At 44.8% G+C, this 12,373-nt stretch overlaps 1 protein-coding gene and 1 pseudogene across 1 annotated transcript in view; one reads left to right on the top strand and one right to left on the bottom strand.

Annotated features, from left to right (window-relative positions):
- GLB1 (galactosidase beta 1) overlaps positions 1-12,373 on the top strand; it is a 110,175-nt gene that overhangs the window by 59,817 nt on the left and 37,985 nt on the right. The gene's annotated exons all lie outside the window — the stretch shown is intronic.
- Positions 3,644-4,275, bottom strand: LOC126948066 (protein SEC13 homolog; annotated as a pseudogene).

The raw sequence follows: 12,373 nt of genomic DNA on the forward strand, positions 1-12,373 counted from the left end.
CCAGTATTGTGTGAGAGGTAGAGTCACAGATTGGAGAAGCTTTAGAGAGGGACAGAACAAAACTTGAGTGTTGACTCCAGTACTTAGTGGGCAAGGTACCCTCTTTCCACATCTGTGCAATATGGTTAGCATGTCTTCTCAGAGAAGAATACATAGCAGTTATTTTTAATACTGTTTTTCTTCACTTATGTCGTTGTAAAATTTCAAACTAGAGTTAAATATTCCTCTGGAAAGTCATGCCCACTTATGCTCAAAGCCTCTGTGGACAGTTCCCTTTAGTAGCTGCAGTAATCACTATTGCTCAATTGCTCCCGAGAAAATCAAGGAGGAAGTAATACTCGGCCATTCTACTAGTTTTTATGTGGTGTCCAGACCCAAAGGGTATCTTGTTACAGAGAGTGTGACATGAGCACTGTAGTTTTTTCTAGATAAGAGTTACTGTTCCATGTTTACTTTGGGTGTCTTCTATCAGCCAGGACTACTGATTTACTTGATTTGATTATAACGCCTGTGGACTTATTTCTTTTATAGACTATTGCTTCATTTCACAATCCACTTCAGGTTTATTTATTTTCTCAACAGATTTGTTGAGGTATAATTCACATACATTTCTCCCATTCGAAGTACACCATTCATTGTTTTTTGGTATATTATTAATTTTTTAGGCCAGGCGTGGTGGCTCATGCCTGTAATCCCAGCACTTTGGGAGGCTGAGGCAGGCAGATCACCTAAGGTCGGGAGTTCAAGACCAGCCTGACCAACATGGTGAAATCCCGTCTCCACTAAAAATACAAAAATTAGCCTGGCATGGTGGTGCACGCCCGTCATCCCAGCTACTCGGGAGACTGAGGCAGGAGAAGTGCTTGAACCTGGGAGTCAGAGGTTGCAGTGACCTGAGATCACACCACTGCACTCCAGCCTGGGCAACAGAGCGAGACTCTGTCTCAAAAAAAAATAAAAATAAAAATAAAAAAAATTAAATTTTGGTAAAATATATTTAAAGCAAAATTTGCCGTTTTAACCATATTTAAATGTAAATTCAGTGCCATTAGTTATATTCACAATGTTATGCAGCCAACACCATTATCTATTTTCAAAACTTTTTCTTCCTTCCAGACAGAAACTCTGTAACTATGAAGCAATAGCTCCCCAGTCACCCTCTCCTCAGCTTCTAGTAGCTCCTAGCCTATTTTCTGTCTCTGTGAATTTGCCTATTCTAGATATTTCATATAAGTGGCGTCATAAAATATTGGTCCTTTTGTGTCTGGCTTAATTCACTTAGCACAGTGTTTTCAAGGTTCATGTTGTAATGTGTCAGAATTTCATTCCTTTTTATGGCTTCATATTCCACTGTATGCATAGATGTATTTTTAATTATTCATTTTGTTCATCTGGTGACGACCATTTTGGTTGTTTCCATCTTTTGGCTATTTGAATAATGCTGCCCTGAACATCAGAATACGAGAATCATTATGAATAAGTCTCTGCTTGTCATTCCTCTAGGGACATACCTAGAAGTGAAGTTGCTGGTAGGCTTATTTTTAGAATTATTTTCTTTCTGAAATAGTGAACTTTCCTAATGTGGAAAAAATCAAATCAAGTTTTACAACACTTATTTACATATGCTTTATTGTATAAAATATCACTTTACATTTGGCCTCATCATAACAGCACATTTTTATTCTCTCATACTTCTAGCTACTTCTTCCTGCCATCCCTATCCCTGAAACTCCACACACTTTTCTTGACCTTCCCTTGCTCTTCTGATCGATGGTGGATAGTCTTACACTATCACCCTCAATCCGTCTGTATGTGGCTGTTTAAGAGGCCCTGCTCTATGAACCACTGCTGGGACCATTCTGACTGTCCCACTCTGGAACCAGAGCCAGGCAGAAGAATTTTAAACTTTAGTATTGACTGGCCGGGAAGGGATCTTACTTCCAGTCTGATTTGGATCTTTCATGATCTCTAGTTCTCTTTATGCCCTTTGTCATTTCTTCTTCTCACTGTCTAGTATAAACCATCACCCTTACACTTTATCCTAATGTGCAGGAGACACTGTCTCCTACTTCACCAAGAAAATAAATGCTATCGAATACACCAAATTAAGGAGCTTGAATTATAGGTAATGGTGCCTTTGAATTAGTTTAAAGAAGAAAATGATGTAATCGGCTATGCATTTCAAAATGACTATTGGATGAGGCAACAAAAAGGAATGTGTAGTTAGAATGAATCAAGAAATCATTACAAATTCCAAGTGTCTTCGTCAGTTTGAGCTGCAATAACAAAGTACCACAGACTGGGTGGTACTTATTTCTCATGGTTCTGGAGGGTGAAATGCCAGCATGGTTAGGTTCTGGTGAGGGCCCTCTTCCACACCGCAGAGCACTGACTTCTAAATGGATCCTTAATTATAAAAAGGGGGCCAAAGAGCTCTCTGGGATCTCATTTAAGGTACTAATCCCATCTCAAAGTCCCTACCACATAATACCATCACCTTAAGAGTTAGAATTTCAACATATGAGTTGTGGGAGGACACAAATGTTCAGTCCATAACAAAAAGATTAAATGATTAAAATAATCACAAATATCACTTTTTTTTTTTTTTTTTTTTTCTTGAGACAGTGTCTTGTTCTGTTGCCCAGGCTGGAGTGCAGTGGTGCAATCATAGCTCACTGCAGCTTCAAACCCCTGGACTCAAGCGGTCCTCCTGCCTCAGCCTCCTGAGCAGCTAGGGCTACAGGTGTGCACCACCACACCTGACTTTTTAAAAATTTTTTTGTAGCAACGGAGTCTCCCTATGTTGCCTGGGCTGCTCTCGAACTCCTGACCTCAAACAATCCTCCAGCCTTGGCCTCCCAGAGTGCTGGCATTACAGGCATGGGCAATTGTGTCCAGCCTACAACTTTTTTTTAAAAACATCATTTGGTTTTATTAACTGCTTGAAACCTCTACCATTCTTCATTCCTTACCTTTTGTTTTTTTTAATAAGCAATATGTCTTTATTTAGTGACTTTGGAAACAAAACCTCCCAAATAATGCCTGAACCCAAAGTTACATAAAAATGGCTTAAAATATTTTAAAATAATAGATTTGAACATCATTTGTAGTTTCTGCCGCATAACATGAATGCTTTGAGCTGGACAGTAGATTACAAACCATCTCTGATCATGTTTAGACAGATTAGATGATCAATCTGTGGTTGCATTTGTAACTACCCCTAGGAAAAGAATCTCGTTGGAGTTGGGAGCTCTTCACAGTTGCTCAGTCAGTTGGCTCAGGATGGGGCAGTCCTGGAGCTGGCAGGTGGGAGGCTCCACCTGTCTTGCCACTGCTCGTTCTGCTGGCCCTCTATGACTGAAGCTGACACAGAGCCCTGGCCCTTGTTGACATCATTGATACACACCCACTGCCCGTCAACCGACTGCTTCCACAGGGTCACCTTATTGTCTCCACCAGAGATGGCCAAATGTTGGCTGTGATGGACCTGCCCACATGCCACATGACATCATTGAACTTGTGCAGCAATATGGGAGGCCATATATTCCCAAGGCATCATCACAGGTCCAAATGAACACACAACCATCCCAGGAGCAGCTGGCCACGGTGCTGGTGGGCAGGCTGATGGAGGGGGCCCAGGCCACATCTCAAACCCAGTCACTGTGTGCTTCCAGCTTCTGCTCCTCCTTCCACTGGCCATCCTTGAAGAGATTGTCACTGCTACCCGATGCAAACTTCTTGACATAATTGGGTTTCTGCCTGGACAGCTGGTCTGTGAGGCTTCCAGGTACAACAGCAGGGGCCCAGCTGACAGCATTGCAGCCAATGGTGTGAGCGTTGTTGATATTCTTCACTTCCCATTGGCCTTCTCCTGTATAAGTCAGCAGGAAGATGGCCCCATCTGAACTCCCACAGGCCAGGATTAGGCAGTAGTCATGGGGGGCCCAGCACAGAGTTCACTGAGGAGTCATATCCTGAGGGGTCGTGGGTCTTCTCCCAGGTGCCATTTTCCTCTTTCCAGATAATGACTTTCCAATCGTAGGAGCACAATGCCAGGATATTACCATATGTGGGATGAGCCCAGGCCACATGCCACAAGGACTCTCATGACTTCTGAGGTTGGCAGTGAGGATCTGCCCTCCATTGTGCACTTTGAAGATTTTGACGGATTTTTCTGACGAGCAGGTTGCTCAGGTGGGTGCCATAGTAGTCCATCTGGGCATCATGAATCATGTCCTTATGGGAGGTATCCACAGTGTTAATTACTGACACCATGATTGCAGCGTGGCTGCTCTAGGGACGTGGCAGCTCCTGGTGGTGCCTCCCCATTCCTTACCACCTTTTTTTTTTGAGACAGTCTCACTCTCTCACCCAGGCTGGAGTGCAGTGGCACAGTCTTGGCTCACTGCAACCTCTGCCGCCCAGGTTCAAGCGATTCTCCTGCCTAGCCTCCCAAGTAACTGGGATTACAGGTGCGTGCCACCATACCTAGCTAATTTTGTATTTTTAGTAGAGACAGGGTTTCACCATGTTGACCAGGCTGGTCTCGAACTCTTGACCTCAAGTGATCCGCCTGCCTGGCCTCCCAAAGTGTTGGAATTACAGGCGTGAGCCACCCCACCTGGCCTCTTATCACCTTTTTTTAGCAACAGTGTTTGCCTCTTCACATGGCAACAGTGTTTGTAATCTTTTCCTCTGGAGAGAATAGGAATCTTTCTTTTTAGCCTGGCTGATTGAAATTTGTTTAGTATTGATAGTTTAGAAAAACAAAAAAGCTTCACATTTTGTTACTGATAATATTGTATAAATGTTTAAGATTGTAATCAAAATTGGGGAACTATCTCTCCAGTTCATTCATATATGAGCTGTAATTTTTGGAAGAAATTTTCACAGACAGGTTCTGACCCCATACAGTTCAAACCTTGCTTCTCCACAACCCATGTACTTCCGGGGCTGGGTGCCTTCAGGCATGATTATATTGCACTACGATGCTAAGTGAGTCAGCACATTGAGTGGAGGGATGATCTATTAATCATAACTTACCTACTCATGGAAGTAACCAGGAATCATATCAATATATCCTACTGTACCCATGTAAAGTAAATCCCTACTTTAACTGTTTTTTAGTTGGGTCGCCAAAATGCCTATAGCAACTGTAAAACCTCCCAAAGGAAGAGGACATTTGACACAGGGAAGCTGGAGCAGAAAGAGACAAGGATGTTAGCTTGTTATGGTCAAATTATATTACTTTCGCAAGTTTTACAAAAACATATGACAGTGTGAACATGCTGGTGGGATTCCTCCCTTGGGGCACTTCTGGATGCAGCTGCCACGGTAGCCCAGGAATGAGACGATGGCAGGGTCATCAGGGAGTGGAGAGGAAGCAATCAATTTGAAAAACATTTAGGGCTGGGCACAGTGGCTCTTGCCTGTAATCCCAGCACTTTGGGAGGCCAAAGTGGGAGGTTCGCCTGAGGCCAGGAAATCAAGACCAGCTTGGGCAACATAGTGAGACTCTGTCTCCACAAGAAAATTAAAACATTTAAATTAGGAAAGAAAAGTGTTCAGGGGGTAAAATTGATAGGATTTTGGTGATGGACGGAACACAGGTGTGAGAAAGAATGAGGAATTGTTGGTTTGTCCAGGTTACAACCTTAGTTAGAGAACTAAGTGGGTACTGGGATCGGCACCTAAGATAGAGGATTGCAGAGGAGGCCCTGGCAGGGACAGGGGAAGCAAGTTCAGTTCTGGGCTTGTTCAGCTCAGTGTTTCCGGGAACATCCAGGTAGAGAGATTTCTCCATAAGCACCAACACTTAATAGTAAGACACTCCAGGGAGAAGTCTGAAAGGCTGGCGCAGATTCTGGGGCCATCAGTGCAAATGGAAACCGAAGTCCAGGGAGAAGTTGAGGCTGCACATGGGGAACTGACTGAGGAGGACGATGGGCCAAGCAAAAGACAAACCCGGGGAATCCAAAGCTTTAACCACTGGGCAGAGTAAGAGAACCCACAAAGGAGACAGAGTCTTTAGAAATTGCCAGGCTCAGTGGCTCATGTGTGTAATCCCAGCACTTTGGGAGGCTGAGGTGGGTGGATCACCTGAGGTCAGGAGTTCGAGACCAGCCTGGCCAACATGGTGAAACTCCGTCTCTACTAAAAATAAAAAAATTAGCTGGAATGGTGCACTCCTGTAGTCCCAGCTACTCTGGAGGCTGAGGCAGGAGAATTGCTTGAACCCAGGAGGCAGAGGTTGCAGTGAGCCGAGATCACACTGTTGCACTCCAGCCTGGGTGACGAGCAAAACTCTGTCTCAAAAACAAAACAAAAAAAGAAATGAACGTAATTCAATAGCTTATGATAGATTGCAGCTTAACATGTCATATTTTCCCTCTTTGATATTTCTGGTTTGAAAGAGAAATTAACTACAAGATTTAGTGGAGATATATCTGTTTTGTTTTTGTTTTTGTTTTTTTGTTTGTTTTTGAGACAGAGTCTTGCTCTGTCACCCAGACAACTTCCACCTCCCTGGTTCAAGTGATTCTCTTGCCTCAGCCTCCCAAGTAGATGGGATTAGAAACATACACCAATGCATATGGCTAATTTTTGTATTTTTAGTAGAGACGGAGTTTCACCATGTTGGCCAGGCTGGTCTCAAACTCCTGACCTCAAGTGATCCACCCGCCTCGGCCTCCCAAAGTGCTGGGATTACAGGTGTGAGCCACCGCACCCAGCCAGTGGGCTCTTTCTTATGAGACTTTGTAGATATTCCATTAGCTGATTTGTTAAAGGATCGTCAAAATATTTGCTTGCGTCAAGTAAGGGAATTGGATGGTAAATATCCCCTATATATAGCTGTACCTGCCTCCTTCCTTCATCAAAGACTCAAAAAGTGGAATACGTCTCCTCTTTAATCCATTTCAAGAGCACATTAGGTGGTGATGGGCAATATATTTCACTGACATGGACTCCTGGGGATAATCTCCCAGCAGATTGCATAAGCCTATGCTCAGTGGTGAAGGCCCCCAGGCGGCTCTCTTCATAAGAATCTTCAAGGCATGGCAAAGCTCATGACGTTTGCATTTTAAAAGGCATTTGCTTTGGTGTGGGTAAAACTCAACCAAACATGGTTAACACTTTGACCTCGAGGATGAACCATAAAAATATAGGGCAGCGACCTCCTCTTCCCTACTGATTCCTGAGAGGGGCAGTGGTGAGTTTATTTTTGTATGCTGTCAAATCAGCTGAGACCCATTTTAAGAGTTTTGTTTCTGTTCTTTATAGGGATTCCATCAAAGTCAGAGTTCCGCTGATTTTTTGGAAACGGGTCACTGTAAAAATTAATCAACTGGTAGTTGAGGATCTTGATAATTGGAGTGGATTCTGGGATTCCCAAAGGTAGTAACTGGGCTTAGTGGTGAAGAGGGGATGGGAGAAGAGCCACAGTGATTTTTCTGTACTTCAAAAGCTTAATGAAGTTTGAAATTTGATCCAGGATTTGTCTACACTGGCTGATTGATCATCCTGCTCTGTTCATGACTGGAATGCCATTGGCTTGATACGCAGACACAGCTGTCTCTTGCTGATGTATAGTGACATGTGCATCCCTGTGAAGAGACCACCAAACAGGCTTTGTGTGAGCAATAAAGCTTTTTAATCACCTGAGTGCAGGCAGGCTGAGTCCGAAAAGAGAGTCAACGAAAAGAGATAAGGGTGGGGCTGTTTTATAGGATTTGGGTAGGTAAAGGAAAATTACAGTCAAAGGGGGGTTGTTCTCTGGTGGGCAGGAGTGGGGGTCACAAGGTGCTCAGTGGGGGAGCTTTTTGAGCCAGGATGTGCCAGGAAAAGAACTTTCACAAGGTAATGTCATCACCGAAGGCAAAGACCAGCCATTTTCACTTCTTTTGTGGTGGAATGTCATCAGTTAAGGCGGGGCAGGGCATTTTTACTTCTTTTGTGATTCTTCAGTTATGTGCAAGTCACAGGGGATGCGATGACTTGGCTTGGGCTTAGAGGTCTGACATTCCTGCCTTATATTAATAAGAAAAATAAAACAAAATAGTGTTGAAGTGTTGGGGCGGCGAAAATTTTTGGGGGGTGGTATGGAGAGAGAATGGGCAATGTTTCTCAGGGCTGCTTCAAGCGGGATTAGGGGCAGCGTGGGAGCCTAGAGTGGGAGAGATTAAACTGAAGGGAGATCTTGTGGTAAGAGGCGATATTGTGAGGATGTTAGAAGGAGCATTTGTCTCATAGAATGATTGGTGATGGCCTGGATATGGTTTTGGATGAATTGAGAAACTAAACGGAAGATACAAGGTATGAATAAAAGAAGGAGAAAAAATAGGTATTAAAGGACTAAGAATTGGGAGGTCCTAGGACATCTAATTAGAGAGAGCCTAAGGGGGTTCAGCATAATTACTTGCTTGGTTGGTGAGTTTTTAGGCTCTACGTTTTTGGGGTGCAGTTCAAGTTGTTCCGGTGTCTGGAATGAGACTGGGGCTTAATTAAAAAGGAGTGTCCACACAAGAGCTCAAATGGGCTGTAACCTGTAGCATTCCGAGGACAGGCCTGAATTTTGAGAAGGGAAAGTGGTAAAAGTATTGTCTAGTCCTTTCTAAGTTGGTGACTGAGCTTGGTGAGGTGTGTTTTTAAAAGACCATTAGTCCATTCTACTTTTCCTGAAGATTGAGGACGGTAAAGGATATAAAGGTGTCACTGAATACCAAGAGCCTGAGAAACTGCTTGGGTAATTTGACTAATAAAGGCTGGTCCGTTATCAGACTGTATAGAGGTAGGAAGGCCAAACTGAGGAATTATGTCTGACAGAAGGGAAGGAATGACCGCGGTGGCCTTCTCAGACCCTGTGGGAAAGTCCTCTACTTATCCAGTGAAAGTGTCTACCTAGACCAAGAAGTATTTTAGTTTCCTGACTGGAAGCATGTGAGTAAAGTCAATTTGCCCATCCTGGGCGGGGGCAAAACCTCCAGCTTGATGTGTAGGAAAGGGAGGGGCCCTGGACAATCCCTGAGGTGCAGTAGAATAGCAGACGGAACCCTGAGAAGTGATCTCCTTGAGGATAGATTTCCATGTTGGAAAGAAAATGAGAGGTTCTAAGAGACGGGCTAGCGGCTTGTAACCTACATGGAAGAGGTTATGAAATGACGACAGAATAGAATGGGCCTGTGAGGCTGGAAGGAGATATTTCCCTTGGTCTAAGAACCATTTGCCTTGTGTGGGAAGAGATTGACAGGTAGAGGTTTCAGTGGGGGAGTAGGTGGGAGTGGCCAATGTGAAGAAGAAAAACATAGAAGTTGGAACACTAGCTGCTTTTTTAGTTAACTTATCAGCATAAGCATTGTCCTGAGCGATGGTTGGGGGAAGAAAACAGATTTTGGAAGTTATGAGAACTGTAGAGAGTTGAGCATAGTTTGTGATTTTTAGGGCCTCTAACAGTATTAAAGCAGCGGCAGCCGCTGCACGCAGACATGAGGGCTAGGCTAAAACAGTAAGGTCAAGTCGTTTGGACAGAGAGGCTACAGGACGTGGTCCCGGCTCTTGTGTAAGAAATCTGTCTGCACTAACCATGCCTAGGAAGGAAAGGAGTTGTTGTTTTGTAGAAGGGATTGGGTTTTGGGAGATTAGTCGGACACGATCAGCAGGGAGAGGAAGTGTGTATTTGTGAGAATTATGCCGAGATAGGTAACAGATGAGGAAGAAATTTGGGCTTGACTGAAGTAATGGGTCTGTCTGTGAAGCCTTGCGGCAGTAGAGCCTAGGTAATTTGCTGAGCCTGATGGGTGTCAGGGTCAGTCCAAGTGAAAGCGAAGAGAGGCTGGGATGACGGGTGTAAAGGAATAGTAAAGAAAGTATGTTTGAGATCCAGAACAGAATAATGGGTTGTGGAGGAAGGTATTGAGGACAAAAGAGTGTACGGGTTGGGCACCACAGGGTGGATAGGCAAAACAATTTGATTAATAAGGCTCAGATCTTGAACTAACCTGTAAGCCTTGTCTGGTTTTAGGACAGGTAAAATGGGGGAATTGAAAGGAGAGTTTACAAGCTTTAAAAGGCCATGCTGTAGCAGGCGAGTGATAACAGGCTTTAATCCTTTTAAAGCATGCTGTGGGATGGGATGTTGGCATTGAGCGGGGTAAGGGTGATTAAGTTTTAATGAGATGGTAAGTGGTGCATGATCAGTCACCAAGGAGGGAGTAGAGGTATCTTATACTTGTGGGTTAAGGTGGGGGGATACAAGGGGAGGATGCGAACGAGGCTTTGAACTGGTAAAAAACACAGAAATGAGGCATGGCTGTAGCCCAGGAATAGTCAGGGAAGCAGATAATTTAGTTAAAATGTCTTGACCTAATAAGGGAGGTGGGCAGGTGTGGATAACTAAAAAGGAGTGTATAAAAGAATGTTGTCGGCCGGGCGCGGTGGCTCAAGCCTGTAATCCCAGCACTTTGGGAGGCCGAGACGGGCGGATCACGAGGTCAGGAGATCGAGACCATCCTGGCTAACACGGTGAAACCCCGTCTCTACTAAAAAATACAAAAAACTAGCCGGGCGCGGTGGCGGGCGCCTGTAGTCCCAACTACTCGGGAGGCTGAGGCAGGAGAATGGCGTGAACCCGGGAGGCGGAGATTGCAGTGAGCTGAGATCCGGCCACTGCACTCCAGCCTGGGCGGCAGAGCGAGACTCCGTCTCAAAAAAAAAAAAAAAAAAAAAAAAAAAAAAAAAAAAAAAAAAGAATGTTGTCCAAATTGGCACCAGAGTTGGGGAGTTTTAAGAGGTTTAGAAGCCTGGCCGTCAATACCCACAACAGTTATGGAGGCAAGGGAAACAGGCCTTTGAAACGAAGATAATGTGGAGTGGGTAGCCTCCATATTGATTAAGAAGGGGACAGACTTACCCTCCACTGTAAGAGTTATCCAGAGTCTGTGATGGTCCAGGAGGCTTCCGAGGTAATGGGACAGCGTCAATCTTCAGCCACTAAGCCAAGAAGGTGTGGGAAGGAGTCAGTCAGAGAGCCTTGGGCCAGAGCTCCAGGGGCTCTGGGAGTGGCTGCTGGGCGAGTTGGACAGTCCGATTTCCAGTGGGGTCCCGCACAGATGGGACACGGCTTAGGAGGAATCCCAGGCTGCGGGCATTCCTTGGCCCAGTGGCCAGATTTCCAGCACTTGTAGCGAGCTCCTGGGGGAGGAGGTTCTGGAGGAACCCCTGGCAGCTGCGGTTCAGGCGTTCAGAGTTGTGTGCTGGAGATGTGGCTGGGCTTTGTCGCACAGTGGAGGCAAGGAATTGCAACTCAGAAATAAGTTGCTACTTGGCTGCCTTTACTCTATTATTGTACACCTTGAAGGCAACGTTCATTAAGTCCTCTTGTGGGGTTTGAGGGCTGGAATTTAATTTTTGGAGCTTTATTTAATGTCGGGAACAGATTAGGTAATAAAATAAAATGCATATTAAGAATAAGATGGCCTTCTGACCTTTCAGGGTCTAGGGCTGAAAAGCGTCTCAGGGTTGCTGCCAAACGAGCCATGAACTGAGCTGGGTTTTTCATATTTGATGAAAAAGAGCCTAAACGCTAACTGATTTGGGAGAGGTCAGATAAAGGAAAAGGAATATTAACCTTGACTATGCCTTTAGCTCTAGCAACTTTTTTAAGAGGAAATGCTGGGCAGGTTGGGGAGGGCTAGTCGTGGAACGAAACTGTGAGCCAGACCGGGTGTGAGGAGGGGAGGTGATAAAAGGATTATAGAATGGGGGAGCGGAGGCTGAGGAAAAATTGGGACCTAGCTCGGCCTGGCAAAGGGGAGAGGTCAGATGTGTCTGTAGATAAGGAAGATTGGAAAGACTCAGCAGCGCTTGGGGTTGGGACTGAGGGGACAGGCGGGAGGGAAAGAAGGAAGATTTGGGACGAGTTGCATTGGGAACAGAGACTAGGGAGGGACCGATGTGTAAAAGAATGCCTGGACGTCAGGCACCTCAGACCGTTTGCCCATTTTATGACAAGAATTATTTAGATCTTGTAGGATGGAAAAATCGAAAGTGCCGTTTTCTGGCTATTTGGAACTACTGTCGAGTTTGTATTGGGGTCAAGCGGCATTGTAGAAGAAAATAAGGCATTTAGGTTTTAGGTCTGGTGTGAGTTGAAGAGGTTTTAAGTTCTTGAGAACACAGGCTAAGGGAGAAGGAGGAGGAATGGAGGGTGGAAGGTTGCCCATAGTGAAGGAGGCAAGCCGAGAGAAAAGAGAGAGTAGAGACATGGAGAGAAGGAGTTTTGGGGTTCTTGCCCTCCAGAAAAGCGGGAAAGGGGTCGGGGTGCGGAAATAAAGGATTGGGGTACAAAAATTAGTTGGGGTGCAAAAATAAGAGTTCT

The sequence above is a fragment of the Macaca thibetana genome, chromosome 2 (genome assembly GCF_024542745.1).
Source record: "Macaca thibetana thibetana isolate TM-01 chromosome 2, ASM2454274v1, whole genome shotgun sequence".
In the NCBI taxonomy this organism is placed as follows: Eukaryota; Metazoa; Chordata; class Mammalia; order Primates; family Cercopithecidae; genus Macaca; species Macaca thibetana.